Here is a 13,565-nt window from a genome sequence, read left to right as displayed (position 1 = left end):
AAAACCACAAAATATTGAAGTCTAAAACTGACGAGTTCACTTTGATAATCCTTGTAGTTTAAAAGTGGCTGAAATGAAATTATCCTGTTGAGAGATATATCGGAAGAGATTAATAGATTCTATAATAGCCTAATAGCCTACAAAGTACTAATTTGTAAAACAAAACATAAAAAAGGTACTGGTTGAGTCTGTTCTCTTTATGTAGTGTTGTTTCAAAGACAAAACGGAACAAAATATAATCAAGTGCACAGCTGAGAACGGAAGCCATGTAAATGCAGAAAGCTGCCTAGATGGTGCGTCTGCAAAGGTTCTAATCTTTTTTTCTTGCAGATTACAAACTACCTCACCTAAGGCAGACAAATAGTGACAAAGAATTGATAATGCTTTGCTAAGTCTCAGAGGAAGAGCTCCGTAAGGTATCCTAGCAGGCAGAAATCAAAGAAAGCTGGTCTACAAATCGCAAATAAAACGTAACGAAAACAACTTGAAGCCTTCCTATTCATGAATAATTTATGATAATGTGAGTCATACGTAATAAATCTACTGAACTCAAATCACATAAAAGAACAAAGTTAGAGAAACCTCATCATTTCTGTGTATACTTTTTGTGTTCAACTCACTTAAACATTTTACGGGGGGGCGGGAATTAAAAAAAAAGCAATGAAAATACAATGCACAAAAACACTCTTCACAGTACACACCTTTTCTATGCAGCCATAATTTTCGTTTTTGAACAAAGAATGTTTGACTCCTTGAGTAAAGGAAGTTGCCTCTGGCTAATGCTGGGCTGTACTGTCAGTATCTGAGTGCACCAGATGTCTGCAATGGTCAAAACAACATGTTCTGCTGTGGTGCATATTAGCTCCAGCCTATCACTCTGCAACGTACTGTTTCAACAATGAGGCAGACTTACAGCAAGCATAGCAACAGCCGTGCAAGCTGATTGGCTGGCAGCAATAGAAAAACCCCAGTGTCAAACTCTACTATAGTTTCCTGTTCAGCAATAGTGATTCCTTGTTTTCAGCTGCAAGCAGGTAAATTAAAAGTTGAGTCCAACAATAGCTTACCACAATGGCAATTTTGGACTAAGCCATTGCAAATATTAAAGTACACATAAACTAGACATGTAAATTGAAACAAAGCTTAAAACATCTCTACATTCATGAACAGGAGTTATTATAAATGTGGTTTTGAAGCAATTCCTAGTACAAAATCCGGACAATGCACAATATAAACTCATTTAAATTATTCTTCTTACTTAATTCTAATGGATACCTTCCCCACGTGGAGGTCGAGCCCCAGATGGCATCGCAAACTAATTCTTTCTGGAGGTCGTGAGTTCTGAGCCAGCAACTGCCGCCATGGAACTCGAATCCCAACAGCTGTGATCCCACTCTAAAAGGTCTGAAAACTCACTGGCCCTTCCATACCCCAATCTCACACAGGCCACAACAATTTTTAACCCTGAAAATGGGGTAACAATGAGAAAACGTTTAGGAGATAATGCTGTTAATTGTTATGAAATCAGAGAAAAGTCACTAGATCTTTATCTTCAAAAAAGTAGTTTTATCGTGTCATGTAGCATAGAAACTGGCCCTTTGATCCAACTCATTCGTGCCGACCAGATGTCCCATTTGTAAGCATTTAACCTCTAAACTCTTCCTATTCATTTAAATTAAATTGTACCCACCTCTGTTCCATACAACGATCATTCCCTGTGTGAAAAAGCTACCCCTCAGGTCATAGAGATGTACAGCATGGAAACAGACCCTTCGGTCCAACTCGTCCATGCCAAACAGATATCCCAACCCAATTGAGTCCTACCTGCCAGCACCCGACCCATATCCCTCCAAACCCTTCCTATTCATATACCCATCCAAATGCCTCTTAAATGTTTCAATTGTACCAGCCTCCACCACTTCCTCTGGCAGCTCATTCCATACACATACCACTCTCTGCATGAAAAAGTTGCCCCTTAGGTCTCTTTTATATCTTTCCCCTCTCACCCTAAACCTATGCCCTCTAGTTCTGGACTCCCCAACCCCAGGGAAAAGACATTGTCTATTTATCCTATCCATGCCCCTCATAGTTTAGTAAACCTCTATAAGGTCACCCCTCACCCTCCGACACTCCAGGGAAAACAGCCCCAGCCTCTTCAGCCTCTCCCATAGCTCAAATCTTCCAACCCTGGCAACATCCCTGTAAAACTTTTCTGAACCCTTTCAAGTTTCACAACATCTTCCCAATAGGAAGGAGACCAGAATTGCACGCAATATTCCAACAGTGCCCTAACCAATGTCCTGTACACCTGCAACATGACCTCCCAACTCCTGTACTCAATACTCTGACCAATAAAGGAAAGCATACCAAACGCCTTCTTCACTATCCTATCTACCTGCGACTCCACTTTCAAGGAACTATGAACCTGCACTCCAAGGTCTCTTTGTTCAGCAACACTCCCTAGGACCTTACCATTAAGTGTATAAGTACTGCTAAGATTTGCTTTCCCAAAATGCAGCACCTCGCATTTATCTGAATTAAACTCCTTCTGCCCACTTCTCAGCCCATTGGCCCATCTGGTCCAGATCCTGTTGTAATCTGAGGTAACCCTCTTCACTGTCCACTACACCTCCAATTTTGGTGTCATCTGCAAACTTACTAACTGTATCTCTTATGCTCACTTCCAAATCATTTATGTAAATGACAAAAAGTAGAGGACCCAGCACTGATCCTTGTGGCACTCCACTGGTCACATGCCTCCAGTCTGAAAAACAACCCTCCACCATCACCCTCTGTCTTCTACCTTTGAGCCAGTTCTGTATCCAAATGGCTCGTTCTCCCTGTATTCCATGAGATCTAACCTTGCTAATTAGTTTCCCATGGGGAACCTTGTCGAATGCCTTACTGAAGGCCATACAGATCACATCTACTGCTCTGTCCTCATCAATTCTCTTTGTTCCTTCTTCAAAAAACTCAATCAAGTTTGTGAGACATGTTTCCCACGCACAAAGCCATGTTGATTATCCCTAATCAGTCCTTGCCTTTCCAAATACATGTACATCCTGTCCCTCAGGATTCCCTCCAACAACTTGCCCACCACCGAGGTCAGGCTCACCGGTCTATAGTTCCCTGGCTTGTCTTTACAGTTAGTAAGAGATACAGTTAGTAAGTTTGCAGATGACACCAAAATTGGAGGTGTAGTGGACAGTGAAGAGGGTTACCTCAGATTACAACAGGATCTGGACCAGATGGGCCAATGGGCTGAGAAGTGGGCAGAAGGAGTTTAATTCAGATAAATGCGAGGTGCTGCTTGTCTTTACTGCCCTTCTTAAACAGTGGCACCACGTTTGCCAACCTCCAGTCTTCCGGCATCTCACCTGTGACTATCGATGATACAAATATCTCAGCAAGAGGCCCAGCAATCACTTCTCTAGCTTCCCACAGAGTTCTCGGGTACACCTGATCAGGCCCTGGGGATTTATCTACTTTTACCCATTTCAAGACATCAAGCACTTCGTCCTCCCTAATCTGGACATTTTGCAAGATGTCACCATCTATTTCCCTACAGTTTATATCTTCCATATCCTTTTCCACAGTAAATACTGATGCAAAATATTCATCTAGTGTCTCCCCCATTTTCTGTGGCTCCACACAAAGGCTGCCTTGCTGATCTTTGAGGGGCCCTATTCTCTCCCTAGTTACCCTTTTGTCCTTAATATATTTGTAAAAACCCTTTGGATTCTCCTGCCAAAGCTATCTCATGTCCCCGTTTTGCCCTCCTGATTTTCCTCTTAAGTATACTCCTACTTTCTTTATACTCTTCTAAGGATTCACTCGATCTATCCTGTCTATACCTGACATATGCTTCCTTCTTTTTCTTAACCAAACCCTCAATTTCTTTAGTCATCCAGCATTCCCTATACCTACCAGCCTTTCCTTTCACCCTGACAGAAATACACTTTCTCTGGATTCTTGTTATCTCATTTCTGAAGGCTTCCCATTTTCCAGCCATCCCTTTATCTGCGAAAATCAGCCTCCAATCAGCTTTCGAAAGTTCTTGCCTAATACCATCAAAATTGGCCTTTCTCCAATTTAGAACTTCAACTTTTAGATCTGGTCTATCATTTTCCATCACGATTTTAAAACGATAAGAATTATGGTTGCTGGCTCCAAAGTGCTCCCCCACTGACACCTCAGTCACCTTCCCTGCCTTATTTCCCAAGAGTCGGTCAAGTTTTGCACCTTCTCTAGTAGGTATATCCACATACTGAATTAGAAAATTGTCTTGTACACACTTAAGAAATTCCTCTCCATCTAAACCTTTCACACTATGGCAGTCCCAGTCGATGTTTGGAAAGTTAAAATCCCCTACCATAACTACCAGATTATTCTTACAGAGAGCTGAGATCTCCTTACAAGTTTGTTTCTCAATTTCCCTCTGACTATTAGGTGGTGGATAGTACAATCCCAATAAGGTTATTATCCCTTTCTTATTTCTCAGTTCCACCCAAATAACTTCCCTGGATGTATTTCTGGGAATATCCTCCCTCAGCACAGCTGTAATGCTATCCCTTATCAAAAAGGCCACTCCCCCTCCTCTCTTGCCTCCCTTTCTGTCCTTCCTGTAGCATTTGTGTCCTGGAACATTAAGCTGCCAGTCCTGCCCATCCCTGAGCCATATTTCTGTAATTGCTATGATATTCCAGTCCCACGTTCCTGACCCTGCCCTGTGTTTATCTGCCTTCCCTGTTAGACCCCTTGCATTGAAACAAATGCAGTTTAATTTATTCGTCCTACCTTGTCCCTGCCTGTTTTGACTATTTGACTCACTTCTGTTCTCAGCAGTACTCGTCTTAGATTGATCTCTTTCCTCACTATCTCCCTGGGTCCCCCCACCCCCCTTACTAGTTTAAATCCTCCCGAGCAGTTCGAGCAAATTTCCCTGCCAGTATATTAGACCCTTCCAATTTAGGTGCAATCCGTCCTTCTTGTACAGGTCACTTCTACGCCAAAAGAGATTCAAATGATCCATAAATGTGAATCCTTCTCCCATACACCAGCTCCTTAGCCATGCATTCATCTGCTCTATCCTCCTATTCCTGCCCTCACTAGCTCGTAGCACTGGGAATAATCCAGATATTACTACCCTTGAGGACCTCCTTTTTAAATTTCTACCTAACTCTCTGTAATCTCCCTTCAGAATCTCAACCTTTTCCCTTCCTATATCGTTGGTTCCAATGTGGACAATGACCTCTTGCTGGCCCCTCTCCCCTGTGAGAACATTCTGCACCCTCTCTGAGACATCCTTGATCCTGGCACCAGGGAAACAACACACCATTCTGTTTTTCTCTGCTGGCCACAGAAACGTCTGTCTGTCCCTCGGACTACAGAATCCCCTCTCACAACTGATCTCTTGGAAGCTTTCTCCTCTCAACTTAAACCTATGCCATCGAGTTTTGGACTCAATTAAATGACCTTGGTTATTCACCCTGTCCAGGGGGCCCGTCATGACTTTCTTCACTACCTTTGGATTTCTAATAATCTACAATCAGATGCAAAACAGAATTGTTTAAATGGGTTCCCAAAAGATGGGAAATGGTACCAATTTGACATGGCACAGCTCTCAAGAGGAAGAATGACTGGCGATTAATTTTTCTTGCTGCACAAATAGCTGGACCTCCCATTGTATCCATTAAGATGGTAATGTCTATCATCAGAATAACTCAACAAAGCAGACTAGATTAAGGAAAGTGATGTAGTTTTTAAAAATGCCTTCATCCAATTATGAAATAAATGAGTCACAAACTTTGAAAACTTCAAAGTTAATCCTTTTTTTTCCATAACATTGACAAGGTAAAGCATACAAGATCAATTAAAAGTGTAAAACTAATCATGGATCATGATGACCATAAACGACTTGACAGAAAGAATCTTGAATGGTATAAAGTTTTACAAGACTTCTCTCAATTTGTAACTGCAATTTAAAGTCACTTCTCACTGGAGAGACAGATAACTAGATAACTAAACCAGATTCATCCCCTATCCTTGCCAAATTAGATTAACTTAATTGTGTAGGTAGTTATTTGGTGCTTGAACAGAGAAGAAGAAATCAGTCAACCTGGATTTTCCTAATGAAGAAGTGTATATGGAAAAGTTAGAATCAGAACTGGCTACATTTGGCCTCACAATGTCAAGACAAATATGAATAATGGCCAGTTGGGGAAAGTACCAAATGTTATTTAGTGCCTATGAAATCAACAGTCAATATTCACAGGAGAGAAGAGGCACAGGGAGAGTTGCTCAACAAAGCGACACAAGAAGTAGAAGCAGAGGTTGCCTGCATGGACCACGTGACCTGCTCATCATTCAATACAATCAATCATAGATGATGTTTGGCTTAAACTCCAGCTTCCTACTCACTCCCCATATTTCTTGATTCTCTGACTAACTGAAAATCTATCTATTCCGGCCTTATGAGGCATTAGCAACACTCTGGAGGAGAGCATTCCAAAGATCCACAAACAATTTCTTCCCATCTCAGTCCTATATGATTGTTCTGAGACTGTACCCCTGTGTTTAGAGTAGAATAGCTTTTGCCATTTCCATCATACACAACTGATACAATAAAAATGAGGCAACATTCCTCCAGTACTAAGGGACAGATTTCCTGATAAGCAGAAATAATCAACAACTATCCTTTCGAGCACCTTCAGAATCTCATATGTATTGCCAAAATAGCATTTTATTCTTGTAAACTCCACAGATTATAGACCCAATTTCCTCAGGCCCTCATTTTAAGGCAAGCCCATTGTCCCAGGGACCAATTTAGTGAACCTTTGCTGTACCTGCAATTAAGGAATATTCTTTCTTAAACTTGGAGACCAGAATTGCACACAGTGCTCCAGATGTGGCTTCACCAAAACCCTTCACCACTGGGAAAAAAGTGTCTTTATTCGTGCAATAAAGGCAAACGTACTATTTACCTTTCTAATTGCTTTCTGCACCTCCATGCTAATTTTGTCTTCCTTGTAAGAGCACACTTAAATCTTTGAACATCAATTCCAACAATTTTCTTATCTTTTAAAAAAGACTACTTTTCTATTCTTGCAACTGAAGGGCATAACTTCACACTCCCCTCCATTCCACTCTATCTGGTATCTTGCTGCCCACTCTTTGAAGTTATCTATCTCTCAGAGAAGCAAAACTAATCGGATGCACCATGGGCCTCGATCTGAGTAAAGTAACCCCATAAATAAACACCAGAAAATTAGCAGCAGCTGAAATAGGAAATGAAAATTCACACTGGAGCAGTGCAGGGTATAGTTCAGACAAATTAGTAAGATTAACTAACTATATTCAACTTTGGTGTATTTGAACAATAGTTTCACTAATCTGTGTATTTCCAATGGAGTTATTTTGAATGAATTAAAGTGCTTGAAATCATCTGAATCCCTCGCCAACACTTCAGACTTATAAAAATTCAGGGTTCTTTTTTTTATTTTGGAATCGATTATGATGTTACTGTGAATATCAGTTAAAATGCCAACAGAGGAAAAGTGCAAATAAACAGGTTTAGTTAGGTTATGATGGTATAAATATGGTAAAGTCCAATAATTTAAAGGATTTTATCCAACATAATGCAGGCAAAAATAAAAAAGACAAACTTGGCTTTAAACTTAGAAAACTTTTGCTCTCCCAAAAAGAAAAACAAAAATGTACATATCCAACAAAACCTTTCTCCCCCTGCTAGAATGTGTGCTCAAGGTTTTAAGGCCAGGTAAATACTCGCTGCCCAAAACTGTTCAGAAATTGTGAAAGAAAGATGCAATCATGGTAGTCAGAAATAACTGGATTTATCCAGTTTGATCAGCCCTTTAATTCTAGATCAAAGAAGTTGCAATACCATTCTGGCAAAGACACTAAAGTTGTAATTTATCAGAAGCACCATGGTAACAACTATACAGCTTACGGCCATGAATGAAGTACTGACACTGCAAGTGTTTCTCACTCACTACTGAAATATACAAGACACAACTGAAGTCTCCATCAGAGAATATAATTGCTTCTTTTGATAGATACTGTCACTTTATGATGACAAAACACTTCTACAATACTTTATATTATGATATCAAAACCATAAATGCTAGTTTATGTTTTCTACACCTTATGCAATAAAGCTGCATCACTGAGATTTCTCAAATCTTATCGTAACATTAAAATGACTTCTCGATGCAGACAATGAGATCAAATTGATCAGGGAATCAAACCCTTTAATTGACAGAAAACGGTTTAATCCAATTATTATTTTGTTGTGCCTTTGTAAATGACTAAAGAATTAGCACCTCAAAAAGCATCAGCATTGAATGACTATTTTCTGGACTTGTACTTCCAGAAGAAGATCCAACAGAACAGGGCTCCCTTGCACTTGACAGTTCTTACATGGAACTCCTTGTCAGCTCTTAATACCATATACTTCTGAGATCCTACATTTCATATGCTATATATGCTGCTTAGAGTTTCAGTTTTTCTGAGTTTTGCACTGTTACTTGGGAGTGTTTTTCCTAATTGTTTACACTGCAAGCGTTGCATAAGTGCAAAAGAAAATGTAACAAAAGAAGACATCTAAAGTTAAATGGATACTAGACCATTATGACAGGGCTTTCTTTTTTAAATGCATCCTGAAACATCAGAAAAATTAACATTACATTTTTAATTCAGCTATGAAGATAGGATAAACTTGCCTGAAATATATTTCATGGAAGGAAAATTTCTCATGTTGCTTTTCCAATATGTACCTTTGATTAATACATTATCAATGCATGATTTTAAAAACACCACAACCATTACGACCTAATTTGTGTTTATTTGCTGTTTTTCATATCTGCAGGATGTCCAATCACTACACTGTCAATTAATAACCTTTGAGATGTAGGGGCAGGTCTTTGTCAAGTTGACAAGTATCTGTGGACCATTACAATAATAGGCAAACCAGTTGTGGAAGTCCTCCTCCATGTGTGACAAATCAAACTTTTGCCAACAGGAGAAAGGAGAAGAGGTGTGATTCACAAGAGGGAAATCCAAATACAGTAGCGCCATTTGAACTTGGTGCTAAGTTCAAAGAGATGCCATTTGGGCTGTTACACGACACTTAAAACTACAGCGAGAGACATGACTACAGGATTAAATGTCAACCCCCTTGAAGGATGGAACAGGTCTATTTAACGGTAATGATTTGAAGTTTTAAAATCCCTAGAGGTTTAAACATGACAAAAATAAATACATGCATCAGTGGTTGTTTCAAAAAAATAATCTGCTGGATTGCCTTATTTGACAAGCAAGTGTGCACCTATTCAGACAGGCTCATATACGGAGCTAAAACAGACCCTTCAATCCAACTTGTATATGCTGACCAAGTTTCTCAATCTAACTAGTCCCATTTGCCTGCATTTGGCCCATATCCCTCTAAACCTTTTCTATTCATGTACCTGTTCAAAAGTCTTTTAAATGTTGGAACTGTAACTGCATCTACCACTTCCTCGGGCAGTTCATTGCACACACGAAATACCCTCATTATGAAAATGTGGCCCCTCAGGCCCCTTTTAAATATTTCCCCTCTCACCATAAAAAATGCCCAAGCCTAAGGAAAAGATCTTTGCTAATCAACTTATCTTTGCTCCTCATGATTTTATAAACCTCTCTAAGGTCACCCCTTAACCTCCTATGCTCCAGTGAGAAAAATACCGGCCTTTCCATATAACTCAAACCTTCCAGACTTGCTAACATCATTGTAAATCTTTTCTGCACCCTCTCCAATTTAATAACATCCTTCCTACAGCAGGGCAACCACTACTCCAAAAGTGGCCTCACCAGTACAACCATAACATGACATCCCAACTCCTGTACTCAATGGTCTAAACAATGGGGAATAGCCTATCATACTCCTGACTTGTGCCTTGTTGATGGTGAACACTCTCAGTTGTACTTTCATGTTGGGTTCCTGAACACAGAATTACCATTTTCATACTGGATGGGTAAGTAGAGTAGGTTAAACTTATTTGAAAATCTAAAACAAATTTACTAAACAGACAAATGGCTAGTTCATCTCTGTTTGACCAAAAACATCGAAGTGTATCTGGAACCTGTTGTTTACTGTCATCTTCTGTAACTTTCCATAACACCTTCAACCATGGTTCATGAGCTGTTTATTCCTAAAGTTGGTTGCACTTTTGCTGGTCAAAATTAATCAAAATCTACCTTAAGCAAATCTTCCACTCTAATGTCCAGACTGTCTAGTGTGTCTGAGGTAACCATTCAAGGTCCAGGTTTGTAGCAAATTAAGTTTCACTAGAAGTCATTATGGTGTAGTGATGCCTTTATCAGCAACATTCCCTTTAAACTGCACACAGGTCGCTGCTGCATATGGGCCTTGGAGGTCTGTGCAGTCATTAAGAAAACCAGAGTGAACACTGTTTAACCATGGTTTTACACCATATCATTTCCAATGGTTTATGAAGTTACTTGCTGACTCTTGTGATAAAGAATGCCAAAGCAAGTATTTCATGCTCTGTATTGCAATAATTGGATTGTACTTGTGATAAATTGACTTGCCATCTTGCATGATAAACGCTCCTCAGCCTTTTTTAGAAGATTTCTAGAATTGCCTTCTTCGCCATGTCGCAGCATTGTACTACTTTCTGCTGAAAAAACTAATCTGAGTGTTTTGAACACATATTGATAATCCTGCTGCCATAATATGGATTGTATTTCCTTACAAACTCTCTGAACAACAAGGCATTTTGGAGAAGGTTGGTATGCATGACATGAAGAAGTAAAATCAGAGATATCTCTATAGGTCTTCTTTGTCTTGAGCAGTAATCATTTGTTATACCTCTAAGACTTAGCCTGGGTTAGGGCGGATCCCATAACCTAAATATAGAGAGAGAGTCAAAAGAGTTGACTTAACCTAACATTCACCTGGTACTTTTTACTGTTGAAGACAAATCCTTCTCAATTTGCCATCGTTGCCATCAATGAGTGTATATTTCAGTCATGTTCCTTTTTGGTTCTACCCATTACTGCAATATCGACAATACATTAACATACATTCAGTCATTCCATCATATGCTGCTGCATCAGACAGATACATTTAAATATAGTCTCTGTAAATAATTTCTCGTAAACAGTGTCCTGAAAGCAGTGACTTCCTGAGATTCCTTTGCCAAGTGAACCAAACAATATACTTGGCATCTACCTTGCAAAAGAACTGCGTCATGTGAATTTGGGTTTCAATTCTTCTAATATTGGAACTTAGTGTAGGCATCCCTTTAAAGGAAGATTTATAAATTTTGAGCCAAACATACGATTATGCCATCTTTCCTTCACACGTTTGTAACAGAACTGCACAGGTTTGTGTGATGTACACAATGAATGATAATGTAGTATATAATTCAGTTCACTCTAAAGCTTCCCTTGTACGAGAACACTACACTTTCTGCGAGGGCCGACTGATGTAACTGCAGCTTTTCTGAAATTGGTACCTTGGCGATTTTGGGAATAATCACAATGTTGAGTTTTGTACATGCAGGTAGTCCATTTGTGTCCATCAGGTAAAAGATAAAGTACTTATGGTTTTCATGCAGAATTGCCATAGCTGCATTTCATCAATGTACCAATGGAGAAATAGAGATGTACAGCATGGAAACAGACCCTTCGGTCCAACTCGTCCATGCCAAACAGATATCCCAATCCAATCTCGTCCCACCTGCCAGCACCTGGCCCATATCCCTCCAAACCCTTCCTATTCATATACCCATCCAAATGCCTTTTAAATTGTGCAATTGTACCAGCCTCCACCACATCCTCTGGCAGCTCATTCCATACACGTACCGCCCTCTGCGTGAAAAAGCTGTCCCTTAGGTCTCTTTTATATCTTTCCCCTCTCACCCTAAATCTATGCCCTCTAGTTCTGGACTCCCCAACCCCAAGGAAAAGACTTTGTCTATTTATCCTATCCATGCCCCTCATAATTTTATAAACCTCTTTAAGGCCACCCCTCAGCCTCTGATGCTCCAGGGAAAACAGCCCCAGCCTATTCAGCCTCTTCCTATAGCTCAAATCCTCCAACCCTGGCAACATCTTTGTCACATCTTTGTGTAGTGTCAGGTTGCATCTCTGAAGCCAGATTTCTTACATGGGTGAGTCCAGTGTTCTTTTGAACCACATGATCTCCAAACGTCTTGGTAGGTAGGTCAGCTTCACAGTGCGCATAATAGACTGCATTTCCCACACAGCTTGACTGATATCTGTGTCCTGGCTACTGTGTTACTGGCTATCAATAACTGGAGCTACTGCCTGTAGATGTTGTTGTTCAACTACATACAGCAGCTTCATGGTTTATGTCAGCTTTGCATCCCTACGTCATGACCTTTTCTTCTATACAAGTAGTACTTATGGAAAATTATGACAGACATTGAAACCACAACCAGTTCATTATCCACTCAGGTAGCTCAGCCTCTGAGAAATTGCAGTGTTTGCTCCTGAACCAATAACTGATTCTCATGGCTGTTGCCAGTGGACATTAACTTAAAATGGTGAATTCTAAAGTTCACTTTTCTCATAAAGCATTTTTCACTGTATAGGAGAATTTCTTGGGTCCTGTTCAGACAGGTCTTAAGAGTTGACTCTGTGCAACATCTCATTTCCACTAGCTATTTTAATTTTCACTGCTTACCTATTCAGAGTTGTTATGGAACAGAAGAAAGTCATTTTGCTCATTGTGTTTGCTCCACCTATACAGTTGTTATGGGGGATTTTAACATGTAGGTAGACTGGGAGAATCAGGATGGTATTGGACCTCAAGAAAGAGACTTTGTGGAGTGCCTCAGAGATGGATTCTTAGAGCAGCTGGTGCTGGAGCCGACCAGGGAGAAGGCAATTCTGGATCTGGTATTGTGTAACGAACCAGAATTGGTCAGAGACCTCGAAGTGAAGGAGCCATTGGGAAGTAGTGACCATAATACATTAAGCTTCAATCTGCAATTTGAGAGGGAGAGGTTACAGTCAGAAGTGACAGTACTTCTGTTGAATAAAGGGAACTATGGAGCTATGAGGGAGGAACTGGCCAAAGTTCAATGGTGCAATACCTTAGCAGGGATGACCGTGGAGGAACAATGGCGGATATTTCTGTGTATAATGCAGAAGTTGCAGGATCAGTTCATTCCTAAAAGGAAGAAAGATCCCAGGAGGAGGCATGGGCGGCCGTGGCTGACGAGGGAAGTTAAGAAACATATAATGTTAAAAGAGAAAAAGTATAACATAGCAAAGATAAGTGGGAAAACTGAGGACTGGGAAGCTTGTAAAGAGCAACAGAGGATTACGAAGAAGGAAATACGCAGAGGAAAAATGAGGTACGAAGGTAAACTGGCCAAGAATATAAAGGAGGATAGTAAAAGCTTTTTTAGATATGTGCAAGGCAAAATAATGGTTAGAACTAAAATTGGGCCCTTGAAGACAGAAACAGGGGAATATATTACAGGGAACAAAGACATGGCAGAAGAATTAAATGG

General features: G+C 40.1%; 1 protein-coding gene across 5 annotated transcripts in view; it reads right to left on the bottom strand.

Moving 5' to 3' along the window:
- The window catches only part of atosa (atos homolog A), a 104,313-nt gene that overhangs the window by 68,956 nt on the left and 21,792 nt on the right, over positions 1 to 13,565 (bottom strand). For 2 of the 5 annotated variants that reach the window (XM_072565064.1, XM_072565065.1), the window contains exon 1: positions 702 to 835. The exons of the other annotated variants lie outside the window; for them this stretch is intronic. The gene's annotated coding sequence lies outside the window, so the exon portion shown is untranslated. Of the gene's footprint in view, positions 1 to 701; positions 836 to 13,565 lie in introns of those variants that run through there. 5 annotated transcript variants of the gene reach the window in all.

Source organism: Chiloscyllium punctatum, chromosome 48 (genome assembly GCF_047496795.1).
Source record: "Chiloscyllium punctatum isolate Juve2018m chromosome 48, sChiPun1.3, whole genome shotgun sequence".
In the NCBI taxonomy this organism is placed as follows: domain Eukaryota; kingdom Metazoa; phylum Chordata; class Chondrichthyes; order Orectolobiformes; family Hemiscylliidae; genus Chiloscyllium; species Chiloscyllium punctatum.
This window is presented reverse-complemented; position numbering and strand designations above follow the sequence as displayed.